Genomic DNA, 14,033 nt, shown 5'->3' with positions numbered 1-14,033 from the left:
TCACGCCTGGTTCCTCTTATCGGCGTACTCCGATTATTAACCACGACGGCGCGTCTCGTCGTCGGTTAAATGCATATCCGGCGTCTCTTTTTCTACGATCCGCGGCATTTTCATCGATGATAAATGCTTATCAGCGGTGAGGTATACAATTAAATTAATTATTCAATTTACGACTTGACGATATGTTGCTCTAATTGCGCAACCTGTATTATTCGTTCGCTGCTCAAAATGTCAGTTCGCGTCTATTTTATTTCACAGTCAAAATTCCACGAAAGCAATGGACAATGTTTTTCTATTGTTTTTCAAATCGCAGAAAATGTGGTGTATTTTTTGAAAAGAGAAACGAATTTAAAGAGAGAGAATGACGAGATTTCAATACATTTTCTGTAAAACTTACTCCGGCATCACGTAATAATCTCCGAAATAAAACGCAATCTCACTTGCGCATGGCGTATAGCGTAACAATGGTCGTTTAAAGGACGTCCGTTCGTATTACAGCCCTGAGAACAACTCCCTGTTGCCGTTTCGCCATATAATTCCGAGAGACGAGGAATTCTGTTCGGGACGCGAGTATCGCAAGTACCAAAGTATCAGAACAAAGGAACTCGAAGGACAAAAGGATAATTCGCATTGTAGCTTGACACTACGGAATCCGTTACTATTTGTGCCGCAATGTAACAAAATTACAAACGCGGAAATTCGATTGAAAACACGGTCGAAGGCGGAAATATCGCGCGAAAGCGTTGTAAGGACTAATATCTGTATATGTATACGAATTACGCTCGTATATCGAATAAGGATCAAATTATCACATTAAGATCAAAAGTTACCAATCAATAAATCAATCGAATAAAACATGTTTAAGCACGCCTTTCTTTCCTTTGTATTTTCTTTTCTTTCTTTTCTCAACAAATACTAATATCGGACAATAATTAATTTTTTGCTGCAGGATACATCGGTTTGTTAATAAACTTTTTTCGGAAAAAAGAAAAAAATATTTTTCTCATTTAACCAATTTACACAAACATTTATACATATATATAATATAAAAAAATAATATAATATAAAAAATATATAATATAAAATTATATATTAATTTATGAAATAATATCGAATTCAAATATTCTTCATATATAGATGTAATTTACATATGTAGAACATAAATTCATTTTTTAAATAAATGCAGATGTAATCTTATATTATGTAAAATAAAATTTGATATTGGAAAAAAATTTATTGTTCAAGTATAGTAAAATAATCTTAGGAATATTTTTGATAAATGAGACGGTATATTACGTTTCTAAAAATAAAATTAATTAATATAATAAAATCATATATACATATGTATATATATACGTATTAAAAGAATTAATTTTTAATTTTTTATCATTGATAATCCATTATATTATGTATATATTTTATGTACCAAAAGAATCTTAAAATCATCGTCCTTGATCTTATATATTTTTTTTACATTTATATACCTTGATTAAAATATCTTTTCGTTCGCTACAAAATAAAATGGTAACATTACAATAATTGTAATTAAATATAAAAAAACTCTGAGGTATTTTTTTCCGGAAAATTATAAAAGATGAAAGTCTCCAAAAATATAATTCTGGAAATAATTGCTATTGTCGAGAAATGTGAGACGCAAGTTACCGCTGGAAATTTGGCAAACAATTATCATCTGTTCGTATTTGTCTGTAACTTTCTCGTCCTTGCCTGGTGTCTGTTGTCTCTCGCGTGCAACGACTAATTTTCTGGTATCGCAGAAGGTACAACACCGGTTAAAACTTGACGCGGTGGCGACGACGACGTTGACGAAGTTCGTTCGAGCTTGACTTTCAACGATAAAGGCATTCGGGAACTGTAGGGCGACCTAGAGGCGCAATATCGGCCTGACCTAGAAACGTCAAAACGACGAAGGTTTGTCGAAATCGCGGGGACATTCCGATGCTACATTGCCCGCCCCGCATTCGTGCCGTCGATGACAGATGGAATTCACTTAGCCATCATACCGATTAGACCGATCAACGGACTCGCCCAAGCGTGAACCGACTTTTAAGCTTCACCAGCATAGAGATGAAATCTCGTCGACTTTCATACTGAGTACAATTACAAGTTCTTTCAGAGATACTTGCCATCTTCGAGAAATGAGCTTTTCAATTTATCGACTAGTGCGACAGAGATTGTGGAGAGAGAGAGAGAGAGGTTTTATTATTGTAAACATCTTTAAAGAAGACGGCATCTCGGTGCTAGGATGAAATCGATGACGACCGACGACGACAGCAGCGCTCGCACGTCACCGGATAAAAATGCCGAGGACTGGCGTGCGGCGAAAAGGGCGGGTTCGTTCCGATGGAAAAATCGAACGGATATGCGGCGCGCGCGTCGGGAACATGTTGTTGCGTATGACAAATGCGAGGGATACTTACACGGAGAACGGAAACATGGCATCTAATTTCCGCGAGTCATGCGATTTCGTTTGACGCATTCGTGGGTGTCGCATGTATGTATACCCTACACTCGAAGCAGAAATAATTTCAACATCAAGATGGAAGAACGAACACACAAGCATACACAAGCATAGATAGTAGAACATATATATAGTCAAATGTATAATTTGAAAATTTAGAATTATAGCAAAATATTTCAATCCCGCCTGTAGAGAAAGAATTCTTCCATTTATCCGCTCGAAATCATTATCGCGACGATAAATAAACGGCTGAATAAACGGCTAATTGTAGCGCGCAGAACGAGTTATCATAAAAGCCACCAACACAATGGTGAGAGTGAACATTCGTCCGCCAAAAAAAAAAAAAAATTTAATTGAGAATAATTATCTATCGCGCGTCTCGCCGGGACACGAAATAATAACAATGCTCGATTACGATCTTGCGCACGTGCGGACGATCCAAAGTATCGAAGCGTGCGTCGATCGTGTCGCGAATTTCCATTATCGGAATCACAATCTGCCCTCCGACGGGGACGATCCGATCTTTATACTCTCTGGGAGCCCTCTTAACCCTCCCTCCCTCCCTCCCCCAGCGAATTTCGTCTCCGATAAATTCATTGCCCGGCCGTAAACTCGCGCCCCGCAAACTTAAAGCAACCCGAGCTTCGATGGGATGGAGGAGAAGCGAAGAAAGAAGCGAAGAGGCCAAGCATGAGATATCAGGTCCTTTCCATCCTCGAGGGTACACACACACACGCCACGTTCGTCGTGCAAGCGCGAGAAACGAGCACCGCACGGGCTAATTATAGCTTAACGCTTTCACGGACATGAACATAAATAGCCTTCGCGTTCGTGAATTAAAAATTGCGTTACGTGGAAAACGCCGTGCCGCGTCGTTGTCAGCGAACGGATATAATAGATTATTCATGCTTGATTCGAAATTCGTGCAGATGCTGCATCTGCTTTTGCGCGAATGAACAATGAATCGAAACATCACATTCATTATTACGCGCAGTGAGATGTAGGATGCTCGCTTTATCAAATTATAATTTGCGTTCAATTGTATTATTAATATATTTAATATCGATATGATACAACGCATATAACATTGTATTCAATATTAGCTTATTGTATATAAGAATCTCGAGGAAAATCTCTGTCTTTTTATGATCGGCTATTGTAATGATTTTTACAAATAATAAAATTAAAAAAGATGCTTTCGACATATATCCTGAAGGATTTCGACGATATTATAATAAAAATAAAAAAAAAAAATTCATTTATATTTAAATAAACTATATGATATAAAAAAAAATTATCTTTTCATTAGAGACTGCTATTGTTTTTTATAGATGACAAAAAAAAAAAATAGTAAAAAAAATATATTTAAATATATATGTTTAAGTTTTTTAATCACATTAAAAATAATTAATTTAAAGTTGAAATTAAATAATTAAAAATTTTTTTTTAGTCACTTGTCAAATTTTTTTTATAACTTGTATAAAAAGTTAATATAAACAGTATCGATTTTGTTCGTAAAAAACAAGCGGTAATTTACGATTTCAAAATTTTTCCCTTCCCTCTCTCGCATTATAATACTTGCATCTGCTTAATGACGGTAACAAAGCCCCGTTGTCAGTTGTGTCGCTGTTGGGAAGGAGATGAATCCCTTTGCAATTTCCTCAAGTGAGTCGAAATCAAGAAACGGTCCTTCTCCATAACAAGAAAAGGGAATTGCTCGCGGAGAAGCAGCTCGTAACATTTTCAGCAAACTGCACATTGCACGTAAACGAGATTCTAAGAGTAAAGTAAACTTCACATGGCTCATTTTGTTTCAAATAATAATTTTAAATCTTCCTACAGCTGGTGATGTATGAATGTTAGTAACATATAATGACAAAGGAAGAAAAACACAGATGTGGAAGAGATTTTCCGAATAAATGGAATGAATCGAGCGAAATCAGCGAATATATCATCTATACGAAAAATCACGATATTCTTATAGCGATTCACTCTTCGAGTAAGAGCATCGATACTCCGTTAAATTTAGACTGTTCCTCTAGCAATTTATTTCGAGTCATCGGGGGTCGTTTGAAAATTTCCCCAGACGTCACGTGTCGAAGATCTTTCCCTTTTTCTCCTTCTCGCTCTTTACCGCCCCTCGACACACTTCCGAGAACGCAAAACAACGTCGGGTCGCGGCACGGATTCGGAAATAGAACCTTCGCGTGCCCCTTAAAAACCCATATCGATCCCTCTTTATGGCGTGGCGCGACCCGGCGATTTCGAGCCCGGCGGGTTCGAGACATTCGTCTCGTTCGCTAAATTATTCCACCCACTCGCGCGCGCCATGTGGAAATGCGAGCCCACCTATCTCTCCGCGAGAACCACCCTCAATTGAAGGAACAATAGGATACACACGGGGTGCCCCGTGTAACTTCGCATCGCTCAACCGTATACATGGAGAGAACAAACGTACAAGTACAGGCCCCCGACGATAGCGTGGAGGCATCGAGAGTCTCGGAGTAATAAGCGAGGGGAAATTGAGAGGTTACGACGCTGGTATAAATCGCTGGAAGATTAACGGATTATTTAAGAGGGATTAGCAAAGAAATTTTTGATTAGTATGCGGTTTGCTCATTGACTCTAGAAAAAAGATTACTTAAGTTATGGCAAAATTATACCGCACGATTACTTGAATAACTTACGGTCAATTATACCGCACAAAGTGTTTAATTTAATATTCTACGGCTGTAAAATACTGTTGAGAATAATCATCTGCTTATTATCGTGAATCAGCTAATCAGTGGTATAGTTTTTTTTTTTGAATTTCAAAAAGTATAGACAGATGGTAAATTCACATTTCTTTTCAAATTACAGTTATATCTTATCCCCACATACCATTTCAAATAATTGCGATAATTTGCAATAAACAATTTGTGCAAATCACAATTTTATGACGAGAGAGGAAAAGAGAAAAAGACAAAGAATTAAAATAATTTTATTTTTACGAAAGCCATTGTAAAATCGAAACTAAAAATAATGAAATTTCGAGATTTTAATTTTTTACTTGTTTATGTATAATTTCGTAACTTATTGTTGCTGCAAATATCAAGTTTTTTTTTTCGAATTAAAATGCTAAGTGCTGAACAGGAACACATTTTTCTCAATGATATAATTTCCAAACTATCGAGAACATCAAGTACGAGGAGATCCCCAATCGCGCACTGTGGTGTCCAAGTAAATTATATAAAGACAAAAGCTAGAAGGTAAGATTCGATAAATCAAAGTTTGCTGGCGTCAGAGTTCAGTTAGTGAGCATGATAGGCTAGATTGTGTCCATTGACGACATACCTGTGAATCGACCATCCAACTTTGACTTTTCCGATCACGAATATACCGACCACAGTATGCACTATGGTGGGTACAACAATAGCATCCTCGCTTACGCTCGTTTCTTAATGTCTTTAACCTTTAGGTCTGTCAGTGTGGTGTGACGCGAGCACGACTTTGCGCCGTATCGGTCGCATCATTTCCGCAAGAGTGGATATAGTTCGCCGGTAACGGGGATAGAGAGGAGATATTCTATATCCTCTCTGCAACGCGTAATTATGCAACAGCGATCCGTGCGCGTTTATCGACGCGTGTACACCTAATAGGCAGGGGAGAACGGAAGATAAGGCTTGCGATAAAGCGATAAAAATATCGAACGCACACAGAATGCGTTTCACATCATAGATAAATGCATTGTCGTGAAACAATTGCATATCTTGTTTATGCTGTATTTATGCCGCCAAATTGCGTGGCAATTTGTGAAACACATTCCTTTTAGTTAAAATGAAAAATATGTACGAGATGATTTATATTTAATATTCTGATTCTTAGCATCGATTTGCTTCGGTGAAATTTCGCGATATCAATATTAAATATCTTGATTGGAATAAAAAAATAATCTAATTGAATCTCAAATAATCAAATTTCGTTATTTAATTAAATTCTAACAGGCTTTTCTTATGCACAAAAATTAAACAAAAATTGCAAATATTATAATGTTGTTATAAAGATAATCGTAGAGATACAACAAAGAGAATACAACAATTTTATTTTATTTGTATTAAAAGTTTATTTTATTTTCTTTTTAGATAAAATTAGCCATAATCGAATAAGATAATTTTATTGAAACACAAGAACGAAACAAGTGAAAAAAAAAACAAATGGAAAAAAAAAAGTTAAGTTGATACACGCCGCGGATTATGGGAATCGCAAGGAGAACGTAAAACGCGGGCGCACACGCGTATTCCCTTAAAGGCAAGCCATAAATATTGGCCGACTCTCATGCATACGAAGAGTCCCGTTAAGAGTGAGAGAATTCCTTCTCGTTTCTCCGTTTCTCCGCGGTTGCTCGCGCGATGGTTTTGCATCGCAATAACGTCAGGTCGCGACGTTGCTATTCTTCATCTTGATTTTTTTGCATTATTATTTCAATTTCCGCGAACGTCAGTCGCACGCGCGACGCGAAGGCAAGGCGGATCGACGATGAAAACACCAATCAAAACTCGATAACTCGGGGTGTCCGCGCCGTTTTCCGCCAACGTGGTGTGTCTCCGGCGTGCGCTTAATATCGATCGCCGGAGCGACACGGAGGCGCTATTGTTTGTTGGGCAAATTATTGCACGCGTGCCGCTCCGCACCGCCGGATTCATGGCATTGGCGCGCGCGATAGCTCGGGCTCGGGCTCCCATTGTGCGCCGCCGCGCCGGTTCTTACCGCGGTATCGCGCGGTATATCTTCCCGCAAGAAAATTATCGCGCGCCCGAGTTCTTGACCTTTACTTGAACGCCTGCCAATACTATCCGGTAAGTCGCGCTCACTTAAATGCCGCACCGAAGGCAGCACCTAAAAGGCCCTCTGAAAATTAACTCAAATAAGGAGATATAGAGAGAGAGAGAGTCGCGTGTTGTATAAATTTTAAGTTATTTTCTTTATTAAATAACGTTTTGTATCAAATTATGAGGCGAATCAAGAAAGAAAAAAATTAATTCGTGTAAAAGCATTATAAAATTATACGCGAAATAAATGTTTGATAATAATTCTCACAAATACATTTTTAATAATTTAATTTTAAAAGAAATATTTGAAATAAACAAACGTGCGGTATCTCTCTAGAAGAAAATTAATCGCATGTTCGAGTTTTTGACTTCATTTGAACGCTTGCCAATACTGTCTGGTAAGCTACGTTTAATGACCAAAGTACAGGATGAGACAAAAATAATTTCAAAATTCTATTTAAATAAAAAAAATATATAAAAAATAATATCATAAATTTTAAGCAGTATTTTCTAAATATGTAAACAATATACAATGCAATTCAGATTCTAAACATTTTTGTATCCTCTATTGTATTCATAAATAAAATAAAACTGTTCGAATGATTTTGTGAACGACTGTATATGTCTGTAATTTCATAAGCAATTTATCGCACACAAGTATTCTTGACCTTTTTTGATAGTCTGCCAATATCGTTCAATGAATCACATTTAATGTTATAGCCAATGAAACACTGTGAACGAATAATCAATCCAAATATAAATTGCGACAAAATAAAATCTCATAACAAAAATTCAAATTTTGTTAAAAATATATATGAAAAAACTGATTATACGTGGCATGTTGTACTACAAGAAAGTATTTTATCTTACGCATTTTAGCAAACATTTTAACTTGGAATATCGATTGATATTGTACAGCATGATATAAATACCGACAACTGCATCCATCGATGCAACAACGAAAGAGAACAGGCGTTTATAAAGCGATAAGAAAATTATCTTCTCCCACGAACGGAAATGCTTGAACCTCCGTAACCGGTTGCTATGCAATATAATAGACACTTGACCAAAATAACTCTGAATTGCTTATATTAGTACATATTTTTAAAACATACACTTACTAAATGTTCAAAAGAATAATTCGAATATAATTCGAAATAATTCCGGTATCATGTAGTTGAAGCGAGAAATGATTTCGAAGAAAATCTTTAACACATAAATGCTATAAAATTCAGCATTTATTTCATGATATAATTCTACGAATATTAATATTATTAACGTGCGTTTCATAATTATTATTTTTTTTTTATAAAAGTTCTTATTAGTTTGGTATATTGTGTTCCGTGCGATACATTATTATTTTTTTTTTTAATTCAACATTACTTTATATATAAATAAAATAATTATATTTAGATATTAATTTTAACATACTTTAAATATACATGTATGAAAGAAAAATTTTTGTATTACACTTTTTCTTTCTTTCTTTAAGAGTAAAAAAAAATTTGCTATCTGCGCAAAAGAAACATATTTGCTTTTTTTGACGTTTTACAAATCTAGCCTGATATCGGAAAAGAAGCTTTGACAGAATTTCATTGAAAATTCCAGTTACTTCTCTTTTCACTTTACGCTTTTCACTTTTCATTTGCAAGCAAACGCAAGACGGAATCATAAAGGCAAAGCATGAAGTGAAGAGCCCCAAAGTCTCTTCGTGGAATATCTGAAGCGCGGAATATCTCGCGCACACAGAAATGCATGAACAAAAAAAAATGACTGTAAGCTCAACTTTCGCCATTTTCACCTGAATCGTATAAACTCTATGTCGAAACTATAAAATAGGGAAGAAATAATTGAAAAAAAGAGAACGGTCAAATATTTACATCACACCACTCAACTCACAACAAAAGATTTCGTCAACCTCATTTCTACGAAATTTGTATCTTCTGCACATATGTTTAACGTCAAATGTCTTGAATTTCTTTCATAATTATTTCATTATTATAAAAGATCCTCTCTCATCTTAAAACTAAAATAGAGAAATAAGTAAATAAAGAAAAATAGAGAATGCAAAAGCAACGTAAGGAAAAAAAAATTTAGAAAAAAAAATTCGATATATACAATAAAAATATCATCGACATAGTCGATCGTTAGAAATATATAGCATGATATATATATATATATATATATGATAAATATATAGCATTATATTAACGATATTATTAATCCGATATAATGAGTCCGTTTTCAGAAAAAAAGAATGCATGGTGATAATTAACTGATAACCAAATATCGCTGTTTGTGTGCCTCACATACGCATTTAATATTTTTTCATTTAATTCCAATCTAATATTCTTTTCGTAATTAACGCAGTTTTCAGTTTTTATCGCTCGACAGCAGGGATTACAAAACTTAACGATTCATTGTCACATAGTGGCAATTTTACCAAATATTGCAATTATATAATAATTGTAAATATATCGTGCAAATATAGCATTGCTCCGCTACATATTACACATAGTCCTTATGCGCCTTCTTTAAAAGCGAAAGTTTAGTTACTTTCACTGAAAATAGCGTTCATTTTCCTTTCATTGTTTATTGTTCGATTGTATATAGTATGTATGTGTATATAAGCCTCATCTATTAATTTAGAATTTTATATTTTTATGTACTTATTATGTACTATATTATAGAATAAATATATATTATTGAAAATTATAATCAAAACGTTGTAAGAAATATATATAAATATATATTTTTATTAAGCATAATTTTTACATAGCTATTTTTTATATTAATAATATTATAGTTATCTCTACCTAAAATCATTCACGTTTTATTTGTTACGAGACTGTATATAATCGGTTTAACTATTCTTTTTAAAAATCGGAATCATTCTGATTCATTATTCGATCAAAATCTAAATTGCTCATTTTGAAACGCGGCTTTTATTTGTCGAATCAAAGACATAGTAAATTAGATTAGTCTCTCTATCTGAAAACCGAATATATTCCACGTTAACATCAATATAAGAAAAACGCCAGTCATCTCGGAATTAATTTCCTGCAAAAGACTGCCAGATTGATATGCTATTCAATGTTACAATAAGCTCAATATTGCTTCATCGCTTTATCATTAATCTAATGGCTGATTACTCGCTTTCAAACTAAACGCTTTCAGAATAAATGCAGTACGGAAGTTTGAAACCTATGGACCACTAATTCATATCTGTATCCTATGTGAGATTTTTTGTGCAACAAAAATGTCGCAGAATTAATATATTGTAAATTATAAATGCAATTACAAATTAAATTTTCGTATTATTAATAATTGATAATATTTTATACTTTTATTGAAGTAGATTTTATTTCAGCAAAAATAAATTTTAAATCTTACTGTTGCTTTAATAGGAAATATTATTTAAAAAAATAACTTAAAGTTTGAATATAGATAAATAAATTCCGAATTAAAGTACCTTACCGCGTCGCAGACATGTATGAAACATAAATGTACGAACTTTGGAACATACTGTATATATTTTCGCGACTGAACGTTATAAATACAGATATCGCGTGAGGCAGATAACGCATTCGCATCCGACATGCGCTTTATTTTCTTAGAGAGTGTGCTAAAAATTCGCTTTCTGCACGGATACTCGACACGCAGAGTGAGGGAAGAGAAACGAGGGATGGAAGATTTATTGGAGCGGCTCGAAGCCGCGGAGTTGCTAATTGCGTTTGCTACTATGTGCAGCAAAGTGCAGTCTCGTTACGCCGCTCAGGTTTTCAATTACCAGCTGACCGGGGCCGGCCGGTCGACCAGCCGTGCCCGCTTCGTTTCAGGATGATTATCAGGCTACCATTATTTCCGGTATACTTCCGCCCGGTCCTGCGATATGTTTATGCCAATTACCGTCGTCGATGGAATCGCGTAGTTAACAGGATAATCTTTCGGTGACGTTCGCGGCAAATGAGCCGCGAACACGCGCCGACAATGTCGCGTCGGCGCATCGCGCAATGTTACGCAATGATAGATCGATATCATTGTCGCTGGGAAATGTAACGACAATGATGACGTTGATATGACGCGGGTTGACAATTTACACTCGCAATGATTGAATATTTGTTACGTTTGTCTGCCTTCTAGGCCTGGTATTATTCGCTCATCATTGCGTAAAGTTAACGACAATGTTGAATTCTGATGGACATTTCTATACAAAGTGTGATAATTAATGTTTATTGATTGCTCATCATAACAATGATAATTTAAAATGAAACTATAAGTAGGAAAACAATAAAAGGCTACTGATACTCTTCACAATCTTTACAAGATCGAAGTATTCAAGTTATACATATAAGAATTATATTAAAAATTTACTTATTATATTTTTTAAGCATAATATATATGTAAATATGTTTTTAATAAATATCTAAATTCTGTAATATGTTTTTAGTAATAAATCTCTTGTAGGAGATAATATTAATTTTCGATTGTGCGCAATTTTTTATATACATATGTGAAATATTTTGTGCTTGTAAAAATGGGAAAAAAAATATTCCAGTCTCTCATATTTATTTAATAATTACATTAAATTTAATATTTTTAATTTGATTATATATAAGTTAATAATTCAATAAAAAAGTAAATTCGTGAGTCAAATAATGAGAATGGAAATATTCGTTTCGCAAACATATTATAGATTAATATATTCACTTCTCTAATTAGAAAAAAGAGAATAAAAATAAATTCTATTATTTACAAAACTATTATTTATAATTTATACCACACCTGGCGTTACTCCACTTTCAACTTTCAAATGTCTTTCCTGATTTCTATTTCGATTATATTTATTGTTAGTACACTTAAAACATTTAGTATACATAATGACTTTTCAGTCAGATAAATTAATAGCAGCTTTAATTATTTAATTAAATTTACTTAAAATTTTCACTAAGAAAAATATATAATTCTAATAATTTTACTAGAAACAATTTTCTCTTTGTTTCTCATTTCTTATGTTAATTAATAACGTCAATCAACTAAATATGTTACATGTGTATTATCGTGATTTTATAATTTTTAATCGTTAAAAAAATATTTTATTATTCAGAAAAAAAAAGAAGAAAACTGATTCAATATGATTGAGCATTCGCTATTAAATGCGCAATGTACATATTCCATCAAAAGTCGATAACGCGATTGTCGGCAAGCTTTTCGGTTCTTGCCGAATTTCGTATTGAGTCTCATCCAATCAGATCTCATCGCATGACCGAATCTCCGAGATAGACTGCGCGAATTGATGGAGCTGTGCGGAATTTTTCCAACGTGCAGCTGCGCAAACCATAATGAAGTTTCGCGCGCCTGCCAAACTTGCACATGCATATACTTGTTGCCAGTGAGTATATATAGTGAGTGTATCCCTAGGTTCGATGAAATTCGTTAACTTTGCAACGCGGCGGCGGACCCATTCGTTCCCGCTGTGAATTACGGCGAGCATCGCGTTTATTGTCAACTGCACACGAGGCACGAGGCAGGCTCTCTCTCTCCCTGAAAACGAGGCTTAACGCGCAACGGGGGTTCGAACCCTCCCTTCCAAAGCGCCCCGAAGGGCTTCCAACCCCTTTTCATGAGAGAGGAGATAACTCTCCTCTCTCTGTCTCTCCTCGCTTGCGCTCCGTTCAACTTGAGGTGAGAAAGGGAGAGAGAGAGAGAGAGAGAGAGAGAGAGAGAGAGAGAAAGCTGTAGCCCTGGCAAACTCCACCTGAATCATCCAATTCAGCAACAGCCCTTCAAAAAGAGATTAACGCGCCACGTCGCGGCACAAAGAAAAAGCAGCTCGAGGAAGCTGGCAAATCCAGATATCTCACCGCGTAATTGCTCTATTGAGAGTGAGAAATTTTCGAGAAACTCAACTCTGGCAGGATCAGATGAAAAGATTGAGTGTCCAAAGAGACGAAGGGGGGCTTCACATCAATTCTTGAATAAATAAATCATGATATTACAAAATTGAGGAATATGATGATTATGGGAGCAATATAAGTACAAAAAGTGCAAAAAGAGAAAAATCTTGATATTTATCTCTCAATTCAAGAAAACAATAATGTATACGAATAATGTGTATATTTAAAACATTTAATTTTAGGATTTAAAAATTTTAAATATGTTTACTTTCATTAAAATTATATCATATTTTCCTCTATTTTCTTTATTAAAATTATAAAATTTTCGATAAGTAGTACAAAAATCTTTTATCAAAAATCTTTTTATCAAATATCTTTAAAAGAATCTTTTTCTATTGAAATTTTTTAAACTATTTTGTCATACAATGTTCTTTTATTGAATAATTATTAAAACTTTTTCTGTTCTTTTGATATATTTTTCTTTAGACTCATTAGACTGATGTATTAAACCCAAAATATTGTACTACTTTTATCGCATATAATTATAAGATTCACTATTGAAATATCTGTTTTCATTACAATATTTCGTAAATAAATATATTTTCAGATATATAATTAAATAAAATTTACATAAATTATCATCAAATAATGAACTTTGCGATGTAAAGATTATTCAGTGATCACGAGCTGAGAAGCATATTGAATGTTAAACGCGAGATACGAATATAAAATGAATATGGCCTAAACTTATACAACGAGAACAATGTGAACATAATAATCACGGAAAATAATGTGAGAACTGCGCTAGCAAATAGACTCTTATCTCAATGAAACTCGTTGACTTTTAAA

Source organism: Cataglyphis hispanica, chromosome 2, assembly GCF_021464435.1.
Source record: "Cataglyphis hispanica isolate Lineage 1 chromosome 2, ULB_Chis1_1.0, whole genome shotgun sequence".
Classification (NCBI taxonomy): Eukaryota; Metazoa; Arthropoda; class Insecta; order Hymenoptera; family Formicidae; genus Cataglyphis; species Cataglyphis hispanica.
Note: the sequence above shows the minus strand (reverse complement) of the source record.